Below are 21,271 nucleotides of genomic sequence, written 5' to 3'. Positions count from 1 at the left end.
CCTCCTAAATAGCTACGGATACAAGCATGTGCCTGGCTCCAGCTTCCACATTATCTTTGAGAGCTACATTCCAACACCTTTCAGCCTAGGTCTGACAGCATCAATAGTAACACACACTATATATGCTAGATTTTTCCCTAGCTACACAGATCCATAATGCATTTTAATTAATAATTTATGCACGATACAATTAAAAACAACAACAAAAGTGAAGTAAGCCAGGCCCAAAGAAACATAGGTCCCATGGTTTCCCTTATTTGTAATATCTAGTATATGTATGAGTCAAGCGGAAAAGGTCAGATAATGTGATGTCAGGAAAATGAACCCTTAGATGTGTATTTTAATGTTTTTTTCTTTCATGCATGTGTTTCTAACGCATTTATAAGATTATCTCTTTGTTGCTTTGTATGTCCCTCCCCCACAGTATAACCCTTGCTTTCACTATATTTGATGTCAGTATAACTTGTGAAGGAGATGGGGAAAAACCAGTTGTTTAAGGATACAGGTGGACCTGTTGCAACAATGAGAAGTACAAGTTGTCATGTCCAAAAGGAGCTTTACAACGTCGGTGGGGGGGGGGGAGGGGGGGGGAGGAGAAGGATTGGGATTGGGGGAGAGGGGGGAGGCTGGGAAGGGATGTGAAGGGTAAACAAAGGAGGAGGCTGCAATGCTTGGTAAGAAATGTACGCATTATCCTGCCCATGTAATTGTAACTCCTCTGTACAGTATGTTCACAAATAAAATTAAATTAAATTAAAAAACAACAAAAACAACAAAACAGAACACTGTTAGCAATGTATCATGACCAAAAATTACTTGAATACTTTCTTCTCCTAATGTCTTATTTTCTTCACCAATAGAAGCATTTTATGACTTCTGTTTGACATCTAAATTATGGGTATCATGACTCTGGCACCTTGGGGCCATTACTCAGTAAAGTAAGGAGTACTGAACACAGCTATGTAATCTTGTGAAAGTTGATCTGATATAACTAAGATGGCTACTAAATTCTAGTTGGTAGGTAACTTATACAGCATTGTTTAACTGGCTGAAAAAGATGATTTATGTCAATGGCAGGATAGAGTTTGATATGTGATTTCAGCATGCTATTCAGAATCACCTGCATCTTAATAGTTTTTTTTCAATTTCTAGAAATTTCTTTTTTTTCTTTTTTTCTTTTTTATTCTCTGGGCTTGGGCGCTAACCCTGTGCTCTTCAGCTCAAGGTGAGTGCTCTACCACTTGAGCCACAGCACCGCTTCCTGTTTTTTTCTAGTGGTTAATTGGAGATAAGAGTCTCACAGACTTTTCTGCCTGGGCTGGCTTTGAACTGTGATCCTCAGATCTCAGCCTCCTGAGTAGCTAGGATTACAGGGGAAAGCCACCGGTGCTGGCTTCAATTTCTAGAAACTTCTATTTAGTTTTTTTTCTGGACATGGGAAATCAAAACCACAGAAAGCAAAACTGGCACAGGATGTGTGTTTGTAGTATGGAGATACTTGCTGGAATTCATTCAAGCTCTGTGGAATGAAGATGAACAGAATGTATAGGAATGGAACGGGCAAGCAAGTGCATACATGGGAAGACACTGCATTCCAAATGTAGCTTTAAATACCAGAGAGTAACTACATAATTTTCAGAAGCTGTTGAGAAACCTTGAAGATAAATGGCATGGGAGGTTCTATGACTAGATTTAGGTACCATTGATGAAAATGTGGGGTATTGTCTCACCTGTCAGTGAACCTAATAACTAGAACAATGTATTAGAACTTAGCTGAAGAGTCTGAGCAAAGAAAGTACTTTATAAATGAAAACCTTCAGCAAACTATATCAAATAAGCAAGCTCACCAATGGCAAGAAGCATTATGCAGTAGTTCAGAGCACCCCTTTCCAAAGAGGAATATGTTTTAATCTATATTCTTCTCCTTCCTTAAGTGAGATTCCATTCTTTTAGGTTTATCAAGGTCATTCATTTCTTTTTTAAACTATTTTATTTCCTTTTCACTCTAAGTTTCCTTTTAGTTTTTCTATTTTTCATTCATATGTTTTATTTATTTAAGGAATAGTATGAATATATGCAGAGAAAGAATGATCAGAAAGAACTGATGAAACACTATAAAAAAGAAAGAGCGGGCTGGGAAGGTGGCTCAGTGGTAGAGCGCTTGTTTTGCATGCATGAGGCCCTGCGTTCGATTCCTCAGCACCACATAAGCAGGAAAAAAAAAGCCGGAAGTGGTGCTGTGGCTCAAGTGGTAGAGCGCTAGCCTTGAGCTGAAGAGCTGAGGGACAGCGCCCCGGCCCAGAGTTCAGGCCCCACGACCGGACCCCCCCCCAAAAAAAAGAAAGAGGGGAGTTAGATGGATACACAGCAAGATTGTTAGATAGATGATGATGCACAGACAGATAAAGAGATAGATGATGAACAGACAAATAGATAAAAGAAGCTTTATCTTTAAAGAATTTTGATAGTCTGTAAATTTTATTATCTAAGTATACCACCCACTCAAATAATCTATAAAAGATCCTCTAAACCTAATATTTATTGGTACTTATCTGAAAACACAGATAAGTGTGCTAGCATTAGGCATAGATTAAGTTATTAAACAGGCTTCATTTTTATGGATATGGGTAAAAAATGAATTCTATTTCTGTACATTCATAGAATGACACTGAAGCCAACGGTACAAAGAATCTAGAACTAATTAGAATGCATGTTCTCAAATTGTGGTAAAATAATGAGGTTTTACTCTTTGGCTCATACCCTTTTTTCCCTCATAGCCTAAGGTAGTCTTACAAAGACATTTTTATACCCTTACACACACACACACACACACACACACACACACACACACACACACACATGTGCATGTGCACATGCACACATACATGCACACACAGCTGCATTGGCTTTAATAATACACATACACATCTCTCTCTCTCTCTCCTCTTTCTCTCTCTCTCTCTCTCCCTCTCTCTCTCTCTCTCTCTCTCTCTCTCTCTCTCTCTCTCTCTCTCTCTCTCTCTCTCTCTCTCTCTCTCTCTCTCTCTCTTTCTCTCTCGCCTCCCCTCTCCACCTATATATGTGAATAGGCTCTAATGATAAATCTGGTTGCATTGGCTTTAATAGCCAGAGGATATTTGCCAATTGCACTCTGGTCACTTATCTAACAATTCATAGAACTGAATTCTATTACCTTAAGTGGGGGTGTGTTACTGAGCAGTTGAAAGGTCAATTACAATTAAAGCTATGTATCTACAAAAATATTTCTTTCCCTTAAGCATTCCTAATATGCCTCAATTTTCTAATCTTTGATTTTTATGAAATCTCTCACGTGCTGTTCAGGTATTCTTGGGCTTTAAGGAGCTGAATTACAGTGGTCCTTCAAGCCTTACTGACAAGAAATAAACTTGAGCACCACGGGAGGTAAAGGAGTGAAGGGATAGTAGGAGAAAAACCAAGGAAGGGGTAACAAGGTTCGACAAGAAATGAACTTTCTCATGTAACTGTAGCTGCTCTGAACAGCATCATTACAATAAAATAAAATTAAAAAATAAAAGCATGAGCACAATCTCATGCCAGTGTGCCTTGGCTTACATAAATCATAAAAAACTGACACTTGTGGCTTCTTGAGTAGCAAATGAGGCCTGTTTACAGTGTCGCTGTAAAGCAGTATGGGCAACCTCAGTGCTAACTGCTTGGCTTGGTTGGTGAATGAAGCCAAACAATGCCTTTCCCTTGGTCATCTGTTTCCCTGGTCAGAGGCTCATCACACAACAACTATCCATTGTAAAAAAGGAGTATGTGGAACAGCTAAAATAGGATTCATTTTAGGAATCTGAGTCACTTAGCCCAACAAATCTGTGTGTGTGTGTGTGTGTGTGTGTGTGTGTGTGTGTGTGAGAGAGAGAGAGAGAGAGAGAGAGAGAGAGAGGAGAGAGAGATCCATATGACTTTAATGATCCAGATCCAGATGACAAAAATGACATTAAGTCATTATTCTTTCAATAAGATCAAATAAAATTAGGGCAAAGAAAGCTACACTATATTCTGAATCAATAATGACTACAAAGACATGAATAATGGCACTTCAGAAAAATAAAGGAACCCCCCCTTTAGTACTTAAGGCACGAAAAGGCACCAAATGGTATACAAGGAGCAGAGTCAAGATAGTAAAGGAACACTGAGATCTCGTTTTCAATATGTCCATAAAACATTGAATGTTTCCAGATGCACAGGTCACCTCCTAGGAAACCAGGATGATGGGTTAGAAATGGTGGGAAATGCAGGTAACAGAAATAAATCTCAGTGTATCCAATTACACAGTGGATAGTAGAACATGCCAAGAGCTACAGGAGATGTTTATTAACTCAGCACCATCATTTATCTAGCTCTTTTTATGGAGAGAGTAACTATATATCTTTATGGGCTATAGTATGAATTATGGTTGCATTATACATGGTGCATGGATTTGTCCTCTGGATCATTAGGATAATTATTACCCCAAGCTTTCACAATGTATTTGCGATCACAGGTATTTCTAAGAATTTGGAGCATGTGTTACATTTCCTCATGCTCTATTTTCCCAACAATGTGCCATGTTATAATTTCTATTGGCGTTGAGTGCTCTGAGGTACGGTCTGAAACCCAATCATGTTCCGATGGCCTTTGATGTTCTTCAGCTGACAAAAATCACACTCGTATTTCTATTAAGAGAAAGAGTCCCTCCTTACTTATGCAATTGCTCTTAGCATCTGCAAAGCCAGAGCAGCATGGGTGATATATCTAGAGTTAATTACATTCTCAGTCATTCAGATTCGTTTATTTCTGTTCATAACAACTCCATGGGTGTTTAAAAAGTGACTCTTTAGAAGGAATCTCTCCATACTACCATATTCATCTGTCTGGAGTTTTGTGTCTGCCCTAAAAGAGCCCTGTATCCACAAGTACATGTTAACCTCTTCTATTTTGTCAGATAATCTTTTTTTAAATATCATCCTCCCTCTGTATACATAATAACTTGCCCACAAAATTTAAGGTTCACAAACTCTATGACAACTTGTCCCTGTATTTCAGCCTGGACACAACTACATCTCTTGCTGGAAAGAGAATGAAGAGGGCTAACTAATATTCTAGAGTGATTTTATCTAGATGAAATTTTTATAGGCAACTTTAATGTGAACCAAACCATTTTCTCACATCTCCTCCATCTTACATTTAGCATCTATATTGGTTCCTTATCTTCCAGCCAGCCCAAATCTTTTGCTCCTTGGTAGTCTTCATCTCAGTAAATCCAATGCTTGTATTTACTCAGACCAAAAATCTTGCAGTGATTTTTAATATCTTTAATACATCTTTTCTTCAATTAGTCCATAAATTATATATTCTCAAAACTTATTCAGAATAAAATCACTTTATCACTTGTACTTCCACCGTCTAAGAAATTATTATTATTTTTTCCTATGAATTACTGGAGTAGTATCTTTCTTTCTCCACCCTTACTCCTTTTAGTCTATGTATTCATTGTTGAAGCAAAGTGATCTAACAATTTACCCCATATTTCTGATCTCTGCCACCTGAATGTTCATCTCTAGGACAAGCTATTCGAAAGACCTTTGTGTTTCTTCAATGCATAAAGAAGTATTCCACTCCAGGGCCTCTACTTGTTTCTTGAACTGAAAATCTTTTTCACCTTCTTTCAAGCTTTCTCAACTCTAACATCTGAGGGTTGCCTTATGCATGTCCACATCAGTATTCCTTCTTCTGTTGCTACTTCATATATTTTTCTGTAGAATTTAGCACTGTCTTGAATGCTATCTTTGTTGATTATTATTTATCCCAGTTAGCCATTTATTTACTGTCTTTGTCTGCTGAAATATATATCTGTGAGGGCTGGTATATGTGTTAATCTCTCTACACCCAAAGACAGAAACTTAAGTGAGTGCTGACTATATATTTCTAAAATGATTGAATTAATCAATACATTTAAACAATGGACTTGGGTTTAAAAAAACACCCTGGCTTATGATCCAATTCTCATTTATAGTTGATTAGCTCCTGATCTTCTATATAACCCTCACTCATATACTTTGTGATTGATGGCATCTATAAAGTAGAAATAATTTTATGGATATTCACTAAGATAGTAAATCACTCTAAAACAAAGGGAGAAGGTTCTTGTTATTAGATTATCTTTAATAGCATGGCTGGGGAGGTGGCTCAGTGGTAGAGTGCTTGCCTTGAATGCATGAGGCTCTGGGTTCTATTCCTCAGCACCACATAAGTAGAAAAAGCCAGAAGTGATGCTGTGGCTCAAGTGGTAGAGTGCTAGCCTTGAGCTGAATAGCTGAGGGTCAGTGCCCTGGCCCAGAGTTCAGGCCCCACAACCAAAAAAAAAAAAAAAAAAAAGAAAGAAAGAAAGAAAAGAAAAGAAAAAAGAATATCTTTAACAGCCTGTAGGATTACACTATCAATCTTCCTTAATCAAAGAAATTTTCTAATTTTATCAGGAAGAATGAAGAAGCATACATTCAACATAATGTGTAAAATTCCACAGGTGTGAAATTTTTCATTTCGGGGTCTACTTCACAGAAAGTCTATAATGAATGTTGCTTCAGTTATAAAATCTCCTCTCTCTCTCTCTCTCTCTCTCTCTCTCTCTCTCTCTCTCTCTCTCTCTCTGTGTGTGTGCGTGCGTGCATGTGTGTGTGTGTGTGTCTTTAGTTGTTCTGTGCACTAAATGTTTTAGCTTCAAAAGAAGTGCATCATTGTGAGGGACTAGGAAGATTTTTATAAATTCAAAGACTTACTATACCTTATTGCTGAAGAATTATTTGCCTACAGCTTTCCTATTCAGAAGTTCTAAACTTGAAATATCTAAGAATAAGGATTCTATAAGTCATGCTTAACAGCTTCCAGGATCTGAAGAAGATGGCCCATGTTAAATAGGTTTCTTTTATAGCTTCAGGGAAATCCTCTAGACCTTCACTTCCTTTTACTTCCTATCAAAATCATTGGGACTCCTGGAGAAGCAGTCTTGTAATTTTTCTTCCTGAAGATAACTTACCTAAGAAAAATAACACTCACTCTTTGTGTGTGTTGGGGGGAGGTAGTGAGGAAACACCTATTGTTTCCATCAAAATCAGTGCAGCTAATTATCTAACAGGAAATTATGTAGCATGGATTTCATTTGTCAAATCATATGAAAGCTGACAGTTTTTTACTCCTACAGCTAGTGGATCCAAGTTATACCAGATAGCAAGAATATATTGCTGTACATAAGTTCTCAACTCTGCATCCAGTGATACAACATTGGTAGTTGGAATGCTGTATCATACAAAGAACCCTCCCCCCACTATATATTAGAGCTGGTTTTCCAGGACTTCATTGGTTCTACCTTGTTATTTCCAAGTATATGAAATAAACATCCACTCATGTTACAATGTATTATTGCTGTGCCTTCTCTGGGCAAAGTACTCACTTTAACAATTGGTTTAATAGAGATATGGCATTCTGTTGAATAGAATGATTGTTGCAAATTGTTTTACATTCTTAAAATTTCTGCTCTATGGTTGGGTTTCTTCAGCACTAAATATGTGCAGTGAAGCATTTTTGCATTACTGGAGAGATAGTTCTTTGTATTTGTAACATGAAAATGGTGTGTAAAGATGTACTGGATGAAAACTCAAGCAGTTGGAATCACCTTGCTGTCAGTATATCAGTCCAAGAAGGAAAAACAAACTTGAGAGTAGCCAATAATGTGATCATTTCAGATAGTGAGACAAGCCAGATAGATGCCCTCACAGACATAAGCTAATTTTTCTATGAAGAGGTGCTTCCGTTATACCTGGGAACTTCTGAAATGAGATTAGATTTACTGGAATACGGCAAAAAGATGCAATCATTATGATTATGTGTTATGAGTTGCTTACGTATCACCTGTCAGATGTCAGCTAGGTCATGTGAAGGTGGCTTAAGAAAATGGCCTAAATCTTGTACTGAATGGTCAGAAAAACTACAATATCTCACTCAGGATGGAGGAGATAAACTATATCTGCCATGCTATTACGTGTGTCTTTTCAATACCTTTGATGTTCATATTTATTAGGTTTAATATGTTGAGCTCCATTTGGAAGGAAAATGAGTATGTGGTCAAGGAATTAACGATGGACTTTCCATATTCTGATCAATTCACGCACGTTTTATTTTTCTCCTATCTTGTTTCACTCTACTGTGGGAAAACTATTCCAAAATGAAGATGGATTATTTTCCAGAAGCCTGAAGTGATTTCTCTCCCTCTGCTAAATTCCTAAAGCAAGTGGTGTGTGAAGAATAATGTGCTACATTAGTCACTAGTAGCTGGCAAAAATGAACAAGACAATGCCTTGCTCCAGGCAAGTCATCTAAGATGACTTTCTACCTTGTATGTTGTAGTTACAGTGGGTTTTCTATTTTATCACTGTTAATGGCACTTAATAACTTGACAGTTACACCTGGATCTTATATATACTCTTACTACCATCTCAGTGGTTGGAATATTTAACACACAGGAAGACATTTGTTTATTTACTCATTAATAAGTCTTCTTTCATTTAATTATCATTTTAAATTGCTGACTGTTTGAGACAATCATGTCTTTGAGATTGTTTTGCTTATATTTCTACTCAAGTGCCAGAGAATGGACTTACTGGAAATTTTTCATTGCTTCTGATATACCTTGATGACTGTTTTTAAAATAAAATATAACCAAACTCGTCAAAATATTTCTAAAATGCTCCTAAGAGATTTCTCACTTCCAGGAAGATGAAACATGCTTTTCTTGTCTCCTATTTTCTACCATGTTGAACAATAACAATAAACATAATATAGATTATGCTTTTTTCTCAGGTAGTAGGCAAGACTCTGAAATCTGGAAAGAAGGCAGACAAACCATCAAGGAAGCTCTAGACCAAGAATGTACTGTAACAAGTTCTTGAGTTTTCTTTTAGGCTTATGTATCTCAGAATATGGTAAAACTTTAATAAACATTATTATCCCAGTAAACTTTATTAGATTGAATACCCAGAAATGTCACCAGGTAGAAAGAGAGAGAGAAAAAATAGAGAAACAGACAGACAGAAACAGAGACAGAGAAACAAGAAGGAGAAATAGAAGTCCATGAAAAAGTAGAATTTCTTCAAAAAATTGAATAAAAATAGAATAATAAATAAAAAGAATAAATTCTCTGCTGTTCATGAGATATGTCACAGATACGTAAGAAGCGTCTGAGATTGCCTCTTTTTCTCGCTTTCTATATGTGCTTCCTTTCTAGCCAATGTGCACTGCCAGAATAATTTCCTCCATTTAAAGGAGTCTAAACACTTTCCAACAAAAACAAAATAACCTAAGTGAAACAAACTTTTGTCCTCTATATAGACTGAAGGTCTAAATTGGAAGAGGAAAAATGACTGGAAAACTGTGTGCTTTTTATAAAGAAACAAGCTTCATGCTTCTCTGTTTCTTGCTTTTGTTCTCTCGAGTATCTGGTAGGTTATCTTTTCTTCACCATTGTCCCATCTTCTTGAAATAGCACTTCATACTAAAAACTTCTTCATATCCGCACTCTTCTGCAACTCTCAAAACAAAAGCATTTTCCCTGAAGATCAGTTAGCATAGCTTTGGATTACTTTAATCTAGGAAATGTGCTGAATTGATGAAAGCTGTCTTCCGGGAAGACTATGAGAGTTATGATTTCAGGGTAGAGAGCCCATATACATGCAATTCAGAGAGAAACAGAAACAGAGCGACAGACAGAGATCAACAGAAAAATGCATATGGTACTGCTGCCATCTTAGCTCCATGTTCATTTAAAATGTTTTTCCTCTTACCCCCTTTAAAACAGCATGAATGACTCAAGGAAGTATTTTCCAACTAAAATGGCAAGTACAAGTATCTCACCTGCCATTAACATTGCTCAATGTCACTTTAGTTAAACACTGTCTTTTTACTTTAACCCAGCAAAACCTGCAGATAAACACATACGCTCTTTGCAAGTAACAGACCTGGGCAACTTCTGCTCCTAGGCTTGAATCACCCTGACCCTGGCTGGAACAATTTTTAGCTACAGAGGATGCTGATACCTATTTCCCCAGCACACACTCTGTCATTTGTTCTCATTTTACATTCATTGCTTTGCATGGGTTATTCTGCCAAGTACAATTTGCACAATAGTCCAACAGAAACTATTTCCATACTGTCACCGCATCAAACTTTCCTAACTCACTAGGTCTTCAAAGACAGCATAAAACAACTGGGCACTAGTGGCTCATGCCTGTAATCCTAGCTACTCAGGAAGCTGAGATCTGAGGATCACGATTCAAAGCCAGCTTGAGCAGGAAACACCGTGAGACTCTTATCTTCTCCAATAAGCCACCAGAAAAAGATCGGTAGCCTGGAGCTGAAGAGCTGAGGACAGCGCCCAGGCCCAGAATTCAAGCCCCACGACCAAAAGAGAGAGGGGGGGGGAGAGAGAGGGGGGAGAGAGAGAGAGGGAGAGAGAGAGAGAGAGAGAGAGAGAGAGAGAGAGAGAGAGAGAGAGAGAGAGAGAGAGAGAGAGAGAGAGAGAGAGAGCGCAAAAGCATAAAAAGCCAACTACCTTCCCCAAATACTTCATTTCATATTAATGACCCAACGGCTGCCCTAGTTTCAAAAATAAAAACCAAAGGTGGAGTATCACCCTTTGTCTACCTGTTTCTGTTGGAATCCTGGGCAGGCCAATTTGCTCCTCTTTTGACTTTCAGGGCAACACACAGAAACATCTGTTGGAGGAACAATTTTTACTCCTGCCTTTCCGCATATATCACTGCTAGTAAAAGTTTTATGAGATGAGTACTTTTTTCTCCTTTTGTAACTGACTGAAATCTAAGTAAACAAGATAAAATGGCCAGACATTTGGCCATATGCTGGCATCCACATGTGTATATACGGGAGGAAGAGAAGCTGTCAGCGGTACCAAAGAAACATTATAATTACCTGAAATATAATTAGCAATTCTATAGTCTATGAATCTTTGAAACATTCTAAGGGAGTAAATTATGCCTCACACTTACCGGTTAAAAAAAAAATGTGTCCATGAACCAGCTTCTCCATTTGCCAAACTTGAATTCAGTTAGTTTGTTCTGATTCAGGATGTTTCCATGTTGATAAACTGCCTAAGTTATCCTTGCTCTTCTGATAACTCCTAGATGAAATAAAGCAAGAAGACGTAATTAGGACAACAGAATGCCTACCAAATGCTAGGTGATTTTTTTCCACCTGTAACTCACACTAAAAAAATAATGTGATCAGCTGGGCGCTGGTGGCTCATGCCTGTAATCCTAGATACTCAGGAGGCTGAAATCTGAGGATCAGGATTCAAAGCCAACCCGGGAAGGAAAGTCCATGAGACTCTTATTTCCAATTAACCTCTCAGAAAACAGGAAGTGGCACGTCCTATGGTTCAAGCAGTAGAGGGCTCACCTTGAGCTGAAGAGCTGAAGGACAGCTCCCAAGCCCAGAGTTCAAGCCCCATGACTGACAAAACAAAAATAAATAAATAAATAAATAAATAATATGATCATTGTTAGTATAAGAGAAAGTTTAGAAATTTATAGGAAGAAGTATTTAAAACATGTTATATGGTATTTGTGTGTGTGTGTGTGTGTGTGTGTGTGTGTGTGTGTGTGACTGTTACCTGTGATTATATCTATTAGATGTCTAGGTGAACAATCAATAAAATTTGATTAGAGAATCAGTATAAGGAATTTGAATAAAATTTGCGCATTAGTAAAAATTAGTACATTTTCTGAAAAAGAAGTTACAATGGGCCTGCCATTGTTCCGGTTGCTTTTCTATGTGGTATTTTATTCAATCAGCACAGCAGTCTTTCTAAGTGTCTGCAGTCCCAACCCTGTCTGGAAGATGATTTAATTAGTCACAACTTTCATATTGTAAGTGAAGGCTTAAAAGCATGGGGTATCATTTAAATCATATCTTCTGCTCACTTTCCTTATTCAGATTAGGGAGAGAACAACAGATTGTTATTCTGTTTTGTTTAAATGTCTAATATGAAAATGATTTGATACTCAACCTGATCAAAGAGAAAAACTAGTTACTTTTGCCTTGGAGTACATTGAATCTCCTCCCCTCCCCCCCAAAAAGTGTAGATTTTATGTCATTGTGAAGAGCATAATCATAATAGCATTTCTTAACTTCTATTAAATAAAAATTAATTGAACACCTTTCATTTAAAGAGTTATAGACAGACCAGGCCCCTGGTAGATGAAACCAAATGAAGTAACTTGTCATATAATTGAAGTAAAATGAAAGAAATGTGAGTCCCAGCAAGAATTTAATAAAGGGTAAGGCAGTCAGAGCTGGCATGCTAATCAACTTGCTTTTTGGTCATAGGTGAGTTCCTTCTTTTATGAAAACTGCTTTCTTATTGTTATGATTAAGTGTTATACAGAGGGGTTGCAGTTACATAAGTCACACCAAGAGTACATTTCCTTTTTTTCTTCTTCTTTTTTTGGTTGGTTGTGGGGCTTGAACTCTGGTCCTGGGCACTGTCCCTTCGCTCTTCAGCTCAAGGCTAGCAATAAACCCCTTGAACCACAGCCCTACTTCCAGTTTTCTGAGTGGTTAACTGGAGATAAAAGTCTCACAGGACTTTCCTGCCCAGGCTGGCTTTGAATCCTGATCCTCAGATCTCAGCTTCCTGAGTAGCTAGAATTACAGGCGTGAGCACCACTCCTGGCTAAGGGTACATTTCTTTTTGAACCATGGCGTATCACTCTTGCCTCTCTCATTGCTAGAAAAATTATGATAATCTACCCACACCTGTCAATTGTATGTCTGCATGAGCTGTGATTTTATCTTATTGACAGTGGTCTTTGAATGTTTTTTAACTCCCTGGAGGACAGATAGTGTTGAGTACATTTATAACCAAGACTTTGTCAGCTCCCACGACTTGACTGAGGTCCACAGACATGCCTTGGGCACTGCTTGACGATTACACGTTAGGTTCCACGCTAGCCCTGCAAAGCTGAGCAAAGTTGTCTTTAACTTTAAGGTCAAGAGGACTAGAATAAATCTTTTATTAAGAATTGCCTATGAGTAAGGAACTTCAGTAGATAATGCTGGAACTAAAAAATCCTTTGATAAATGCTTACTATCTTAAATTCGCTTGTGATATAAAATATTCAACTCAAATCAACTCAAACAGAGTTATATTCCCTACTATCAAAACTTACTCCAAAACTCACTCTGGCAAACTAAATTCAGAAACCAAATAGATATGTAGAGGAAGAGACGCTTGATTACTATCCTCTAATCCTTAAAGTCACCTTGTGAGGTAGGCATTCTTTCCATTTATATAGATAAGAAAAATGAGTCTCTGAGAAAGTAATGTTTAAAAAACATATAAAGGCCATTTAGGATAGGAAGCCATAACAGTATTATACAGCCTCCTGTCCTCATTTTATAGATGGAAGCTGAGCTCAAGTAGGCAATGACTCAAATATCTCATATACAGCTAAGAGGATACCTGACTCTCCATCCACTCTTCTGCCTTCTGAACCTTTCACTTACGTGGGACTAAATAACAACAGAGAATGAGCCACGGGACAGCCATAACTAATGGCTAAGGAGAGGAATAAAGTCCTAAAACCTTTCAAGATTTTCAAAAAGCCTCAGAGTTCTCATTAGAATCCATTTACCTGGCTATTTGTCCATCCAGCTGATGTGAAGGCCTTATCAGCTTAATGCTAGTGCTCTACCACTTGAGCCACAGCACCACTGTGAAGGCCTTATCTGAATTCATTTTCCTTTGCACTTTAATATCACAATCACCCATTCATCAATCTTATCTTTGAGCAATATTACCCACTGATTTAAATATTTCGGAGAGCAGTTGCTATCCTCACGCATAATAAGACAAAGGCTTCCCAAAATCAAGTGCCTATGCTGATAGATTTCAATTGATTTGAGGGAGGAATATTGTTTTCCTATATCAATCCTGGAAAGAATGAAAAGATATTCAACATGAATATTGAAAACACATTAAATATTGCTAAAATCATGGGCTCTATTCATTGGAAAGATATTCAGTGGGGGAAAAACAATGGAAGGGTTGACATTCTCCTCATAAGTTCACATGTTCAAACACCTTTGTACGACCACTATGTTTTTAAATTTCAATCATGGAGTCACATGACCAAAAGAGAAAACTATAGTTTCTTTGGAAAAGTTTGGGAGCCAATCTTTATGTTCTACTGCTATCCAATTTTTTAAAGCTCTCTACACAAACCTTTGCACAGGGTGGCTTTATATTTGGCTCAGAAATGCAGCTACACTGCCATCACTGACAGAAGGATGGAGTAGACTTTTACTGTGCCTTTCTGCTGAGTGAGGCTAACAAATTGGGAAGATATTAGAATCGGTGGCAGAGTAAAGTACATTTCATTGGCCTCATGGTCTATATAATTGTAGGCCCACCCATAGTTTCATGGTCATAAAAATCAAGCTGATTTAATTTTTTTCCTTTCTTTTTATTAATCTACTCCACACCACTCTTTTCTGAACTCTTCTCCTCTCTTCTCAGCTTTCATCCATTTCTTCACATTTTTCCTGCTTTCCTGATATTTTTTCCTCCTCTTCTTTAATATCAGCATTTCTATACAGAAAATTATGTCATAGGAATTGAATGAATGGGCTCATGATATATTACCTTATAAGAAGCAGGACCCTGAGAATGGTGACTTGCTCTTTGTGCCCCTTAAAAGGTGGCAGTGCTAATATGACAGAAGCAGTAGTGGGCTGAGGCCACATACTGACTGCAACCACCAGCCCTGACTTTTTGTCCTTTTCAGCCATGCACAACACGCCTCTCACATTGGGTTGATTTTGTTTCAGGCCTTCACACTCTCAAGAGACTTTCCCTTAGGAAATTTACAACCTTCTGTTCCTTTCTATGGCATAAACATTCTAATGAAATTGTGTACTATGTAAACCTATGCTAATTTCAGCCATTATGCAGATGTCCATGTGTATCACAGGTTTGTACCTAAAAGCTTCGTTTTTTTTCCCTCTACCATCAAAGATACTTGATCACCTGCCAACCTCTCTGTTAAAATATAGTGTGTACATAAATCATGAGATTGTCAAATTCGACAGCCATCCCCCAGGAAAAGAGTATTCCCTAGACAGGTCATTGAATTCAGCAATGGTTGAATTGCAGCTTGTATTTGAAACTGACTGAAATTAGAAATGCATTCTAAAGGAACATAACTTTTTAATTAATCATAATCTCCCATCTCTCGGCATGTTCTAAATATTCCTTTAATATTTAAAATGCCTTGTGCATGTTTAAATTTTGCTTTCCTCTCACAGTTTTCATTTAGCTACTTCTAAGCTGCTAGGAAAAGTATATTTGTGTTATGTTGTTCTATATAATCCAAGACAATGTAAAAGGATCTACCTTGAATACATCATCTTAAAATGTGAAGAAAATGATATTTTTTGAAGTGATAAGATACAGCCCAAGAAACTAACTCATTCCACAGGTGTTAAAGCCCAGCCTTTTACAAGTGTTCTTGCTCTTTTAGACTAATACCAGAGGTCTTATGACTCAAAAAAAATTGAGTCTAATGATTTATATAATCTGCACTTGCCTTGTGTTTAAATGTGAACATGCACTACGCAGGAAATGACACTTAAACAGGATGGTATTTCCTTTATTAGAATAAAGGTAAATCCCTTTTAACTTTGTGGCCAATAGTATCTATGATATGAATCTAATTGGATTAAAGGCAAAGAACAAGGGCAAGACCAAACAAATGACAAAGCCAAACATTTTGTTTTAACATGGAAATGGAGTTTTTTTGTTTTTGTTTTTGTTTTGTTTTGTTTTTCAAATGCAATCAGTCACTGTGTCCTTTCTACAAGCCTATGTAAAGACTAAGTATTTCCTGGAAAGCTAAAGTAGATTAGTAAAATAAAGGAAGTCACTTACACTAGATAGTAGGTTAAGACAAATACTAATTCTTCTTCATAAATGTCTGGCATTAGGGTGATTATGAGGGTTTAGTGTCTCACACTGACACAATGTGACTTCATAATTTTATGTAGAATGCTTAAGTCTTCAGCCTTGCCCATGTTCTGGGCTTATTAAGGGAAAAACACAGGGAAAGCAGCAATGTGGAAATATTTATTGCTTATAAGTAGAAATCATCCCACCAGCTTTCTCTGTGGTGGAGGACTTTCTCAGGCCCCATGCTAACAAGGGGTACATTCTCTGTCTCTGGGTTTTCAGTTTACCACGTAGTGCCACTGAGTCTGTTGAAAATCACAAAGCAAGAGTTTAGGAATATGAGCAGATGACAACGACACTTCTACAATGTTCAGGTGTGAGCATAATAATTTATGATTTTTTAAAAAAGAAGGAATGTTAATGTGACAAACAGAGTCTTTTCAAATTATATCTGAACAGACAACAAATTTAATACCGAATCTGGATATCCAAAGTGCTCACCATAAAGAAGAGGGAATATATCATCTTCTAACATTGTTTTACTGACTGTGAATGAATAAAGGGATTTTGATTGTATTTGTGTCATCAGTGTTTCCAGTCCCTATGGGACTTTTGGCATAAAAATTCAATCAAGATCCAAATGATTATATTTATTACGAGAGTGTTCTATCTTCAGTTGGAAATACGGTAGATAATTATAGTAAGTATGACTCAATAAAATGTGTTGATGTATTGATTTCATAAAAAGGGAATGAATGACAGTTATCTTGTTTTCATTCCTACAATCTATTTCCTAATTTGGGAGAGGGTAGCATGGGTGTTGAGGTCAGTGCCTCTCACTTTCTGGGCAGGCCTTCTAACCTTACAACCAGAGTCCCCCAACCTTTTTTATGTTTTCATTGTTTTCCAGTTGAGTCTCATGCTTTTTCCAGAGGCACTTGGACTGTGAACTTGTTATGTATACCCTTCCTTATACTTGGGGTCACAGGTGCATACCAACACACTCAGGTTATTGATTAAAATGACATCTGACTATTTTTCTCCTCATCTCTGACTCCCACACAGCTGGGAGTCATCATACCTGGCTGTTTTCCTATTGTTTTGAAACAAAATATGAATATAGCAATGAGATGTATAAGATACTATGTTGAAAATGAATTTACGACTTCCGGGGCAGGGAGGGAGGAGTTAGGGAGTTGGAGAGGGAAGGGATGGTAGGGGAAAAACAAAGGAGGGGGTAACAATGCTAGATAGGAAAAGTGCTCATAACCTTACTCGTGTAACTGTAACCCCTCTGTACAGTATCTTTACAATAAAAATATATATATTTAAAAATAACAAATAAGTATAAGGGTACTTAGAGTTTTAGATCAGATGTTCAAGATGTTCAAGGTGGTATAAATGCCTAGACATTGTGTATGAGTGTGCATGCACACAAAACACACACACACAAACATATATCTTTTATTTTTAACCACAATGCCTGTTTTTAACCACAATGTCCAAGTTTCTTTTTATTTGTAAAATAGACATTAGAATAAAAATTGTCTTAGGGAACATTACTTCTCAGAAGAAATTTAATTTGATTATTTCAGTACATACAGAAAAGGAGAGATGCTATCCAGCGGAACAGCACCAAGAGCTCTGAGTTCACTGTTAGAGTGCATATGGAGTTGTGTGTGTGTGCCCAGCTGTGCATACTCTATTCATGTTTCTCTATTCAGTAATCTGATTTGTATTTGGAGACTGTTTCATGGTCACCCTGTGGAAAACTGAAACCAGGTATACAGCTGAGCCTTTATATCCTCAGTTTTCATATATATATATATATATATATATATACATATATATGTATATATACATATATATACATGTATGTATATATATGTATATATATGTATATATATGTATATACATATATGTATATATACATATATATACATGTACTTATGTCAAATTTTAATTTATAAATTTAAATTTTGTAAATTTTAATTTGTAAATTCAAATTTTGTAAATTTGTCAAATTTTAATTTATATATATATATGTATATATATACATATATATATATATATATATATATATATATATATATATAAATTACTGCAGGGGCTGGGAAGGTGGCTCAGTGGTAGAGCGCTTGCCTTGCGTGCATAAGGCCCTGGGTTCCATTCCTCAGCACCACATAAGCAGAAATAAAAGACGGAAGTGGCACTGTGGCTCAAGTGGTAGAGCGCTAGCCTTGAGCTGAAGAGCTGAGGGACAGTGCCCAGGACCAGAGTTCAGACCCCATGACCCGACCCCCCCCCACCAAAAAAAAATTACTGCAAATAAAGGAAACCATGGAACCTAAATTTCTTTGAGACTGAGTTACTTCACTTAATATGATGTTTTCCAAGCCTTTCAATTTCCTAACATATGGGACAGTATTGTTCTTTCTGATGGAAGCATAGCATCTGGGTTGGTTCCATTTTTTAGCTATGGTGAATAATGCTGTGATAAACATAGTTGTGCTGGTAGCTTTAGTATGGTCTTGTTTGTGATCATTTGGCTAAATGCCCTAAAGTGGAATTGCGGGGTCATAGGAGAGCTCTATGTGGAGTCTTTTGAGGAACCTCCATACTGCTTTCCAGAGTGGTGGAACACATTTACACTCCCACCAACACATCCCCTCCACCATCTGTTGTTATTAGATTTCTTGGTTATAGTCATTCTAACTGGGGTGAGGTGGAATCTCAATGTTGTTTTGATTTGCATTTCTTTTATGGTTAGAGAAGTTGAGCATTTCTTCATGTGTCTATTGGCCATCCTGCCACTTGTTGATGGGCCAGATGTTTCTTTGAGGACTTGTTTTTAGAGAATTTAATTTTTTGAGTTCTAAGTATATTTTAGAAATGAGGCCCTTGTCTGTTGTATGGCTACTGACGATCTTCTCGCAGTCTGTAGGCTTTCTATTGATCTTACTAGCTATGTCCTTTGCCATGCAGAAACTCTTCAGTTTCATGTAATCCCATTTGTTTAACCTTTCTTTGATTTGTTGTGTTTCTGGATCTTTATTAAGAAAATTTGGGCCTGTGCCAAGGAGTTCTAGAGTTTCTCCAAAGTGAAACGAACCCCAAGATATGGACACAAGAATTGTCTTTATTGTTATTGTTCTAAATGTAGCATGTGATTTTATTTTATTGTTGTTGTTGCCTCCTTTATATGTTCTTTCCCCTATAGCATATCCCCTGTTGTCATTGTACTTGACTTTGTTACCCTGCATCTTGTATATACCGATGTCTAATCTGGGGAAGGTAAGGGGAAAAACCAAACCGTGAAACAAGGACACAGAATGGCCCATTGCAACAATGATCTCCACAGGACAGTATATTGGAAAGGAACTTCACAACTTTGGGGGGTTTAGGAGGAGTGTGGGAAATGGGGGAAGGAAGGGATAGTGGGACAACAATAAGGAAAGTAAGGGGTAATAATTAGTGTCAAGTAACGTACTCATTGCCCTACTCATGTGACGATACAGTATCTTTACAATAAAATAAAAAGTAAAATAACATCTTAAAGTAATAAATCATAGAAATACTGAAATTATAAAAATACCAAAATTATAAAAATAGTGAAATTATAAAATTACAGAAAATCCTAAAATAATAGAAATATTAAAATTACAAAAAAATCCTATTAAAAGTTCCGTGAACATGTTCTCTTTCTCTCTCAAAAATAGTTACTTGGCGGGGCTGGGAAGGTGGCTGAGTGCCAGAGTGCTTGCCTTGCATGCATGAAACCCTGGGTTTTATTCCTCAGCACCACATAAGCAGAAAAAAGCTGGGAGTGGTGCTGTGGCTAAAGTGGTAGGGTGCTAGCCTTGAGCTGAAGAGCTGAGGGACAGCACCCAGGTCCAGGGATCAGCCCCTACAGCTGACAAAAAACAAAGGCTACTTGGATGAAATCATTATGATATCACATTTTCTGATAACCCAATCAGCTACTAAATGACTCATGAGCAGGTGACAAATGGAGATGGTTGTACTGGACAAAGTGTATATTACAGTGCAGGCAGCATGGAGTGTGACACTGCCAAACTTCATTCTACTTCTTAGAATGGTGTGCCATTTTATTTTATTTAATTTTTATTTTTTGGGGGGGTCCGGTCGTGGGGCCTGAACTCTGGGCCTGGGCGCTGTCCCTCAGCTCTTCAGCTCACAGCTAGCGCTCTACCACTTGAGCCACAGCGCCACTTCCGGCTTTTTTCTTTTTGCTTATGTGGTGCTGAGGAATCGAACCCAGGGCCTCAGGCATGCAAGGCAAGCACTCTACCACTGAGCCACCTTCCCAGCCCTGGTGTGCAATTTTAAACTCATGAGTTGTTTATTTTTGGAATATTTCATGTTATATTCTAAGACATGGTTGACTGTAGAAAGCCACATGGCCAATGAGCAAGTATGTTTATACACATACACACATATAATTTACATATCATATTCATACATATGTATGCCATATATACATTTGGTTATAAGTGTGTAAATGCAGAAAACATAAATATGATTGTGGTGTCTGTGTGGATATAGAAAAGTATTTTCTTTATGTAGGTATGTACACATATCCATATAGACACCACATGTACAAGTTTTTTGTCTCCAGATAAAATGTACTCCTTTCTTGGATTAAAGCCTATAAAGTTATAAACACAGATTCCTTAGCGTCACTATCTAAAAGAAACCTGGTGGACACCATTTACAGCATGTTCATTGAAGTATTATTTTTTATGATTATAAGCTATTAGATATCCTCCAACTTATGAATGCAGAAACAATGAGTGACACATTTAAATAATGACATATCTACAGAGCTATCAAAATAAATGAATTAGATTCACAGGAATCTCTAAGCAAAATTGTACAATTTTAATGTTGAATGGAAAAAATTGATAAAATGTATACCCACGAGAAAACTCATAAAAAATAAAATTACAAAGGTACAGGTACATTGAGATGAAGTGGAAGTATAAAAATACATATGATAAAGAAATGTATTTCTGGGCAGCAATTACTTCTACGCTGGTTGGCTTGGTAAAGAAAGAAAGTCACAGCTGAAGTAATGAAAAGTCAGTAATATCTACCAAGCCCTATTTCTTTACACAAAGGGATATTAGAAATGAACTTTACAGAAAGGGTTGTGAGAAATGAACTTAGGGATAAGGGATGACACTCAAAATTCAGCATTTACTCAGC

The 21,271-nt window shown here is 37.2% G+C and overlaps 1 protein-coding gene across 5 annotated transcripts in view; it reads right to left on the bottom strand.

The window, feature by feature from the left end:
• Lrrc4c (leucine rich repeat containing 4C) overlaps positions 1-21,271 on the bottom strand; it is a 1,099,028-nt gene that overhangs the window by 464,536 nt on the left and 613,221 nt on the right. For all 5 annotated transcript variants that reach the window (XM_070032555.1, XM_070032559.1, XM_070032558.1 and 2 more), the window contains one exon: positions 11,085-11,215. The gene's annotated coding sequence lies outside the window, so the exon portion shown is untranslated. The remainder of the gene's footprint in view (positions 1-11,084; positions 11,216-21,271) is intronic.

The sequence above is a fragment of the Dipodomys merriami genome, unplaced genomic scaffold (genome assembly GCF_024711535.1).
Source record: "Dipodomys merriami isolate MVZ:Mamm:240054 unplaced genomic scaffold, mDipMer1.0.p SCAF_21, whole genome shotgun sequence".
Classification (NCBI taxonomy): Eukaryota; Metazoa; Chordata; class Mammalia; order Rodentia; family Heteromyidae; genus Dipodomys; species Dipodomys merriami.
Note: the sequence above shows the minus strand (reverse complement) of the source record. Positions and strands in the feature narration are given on the sequence as shown.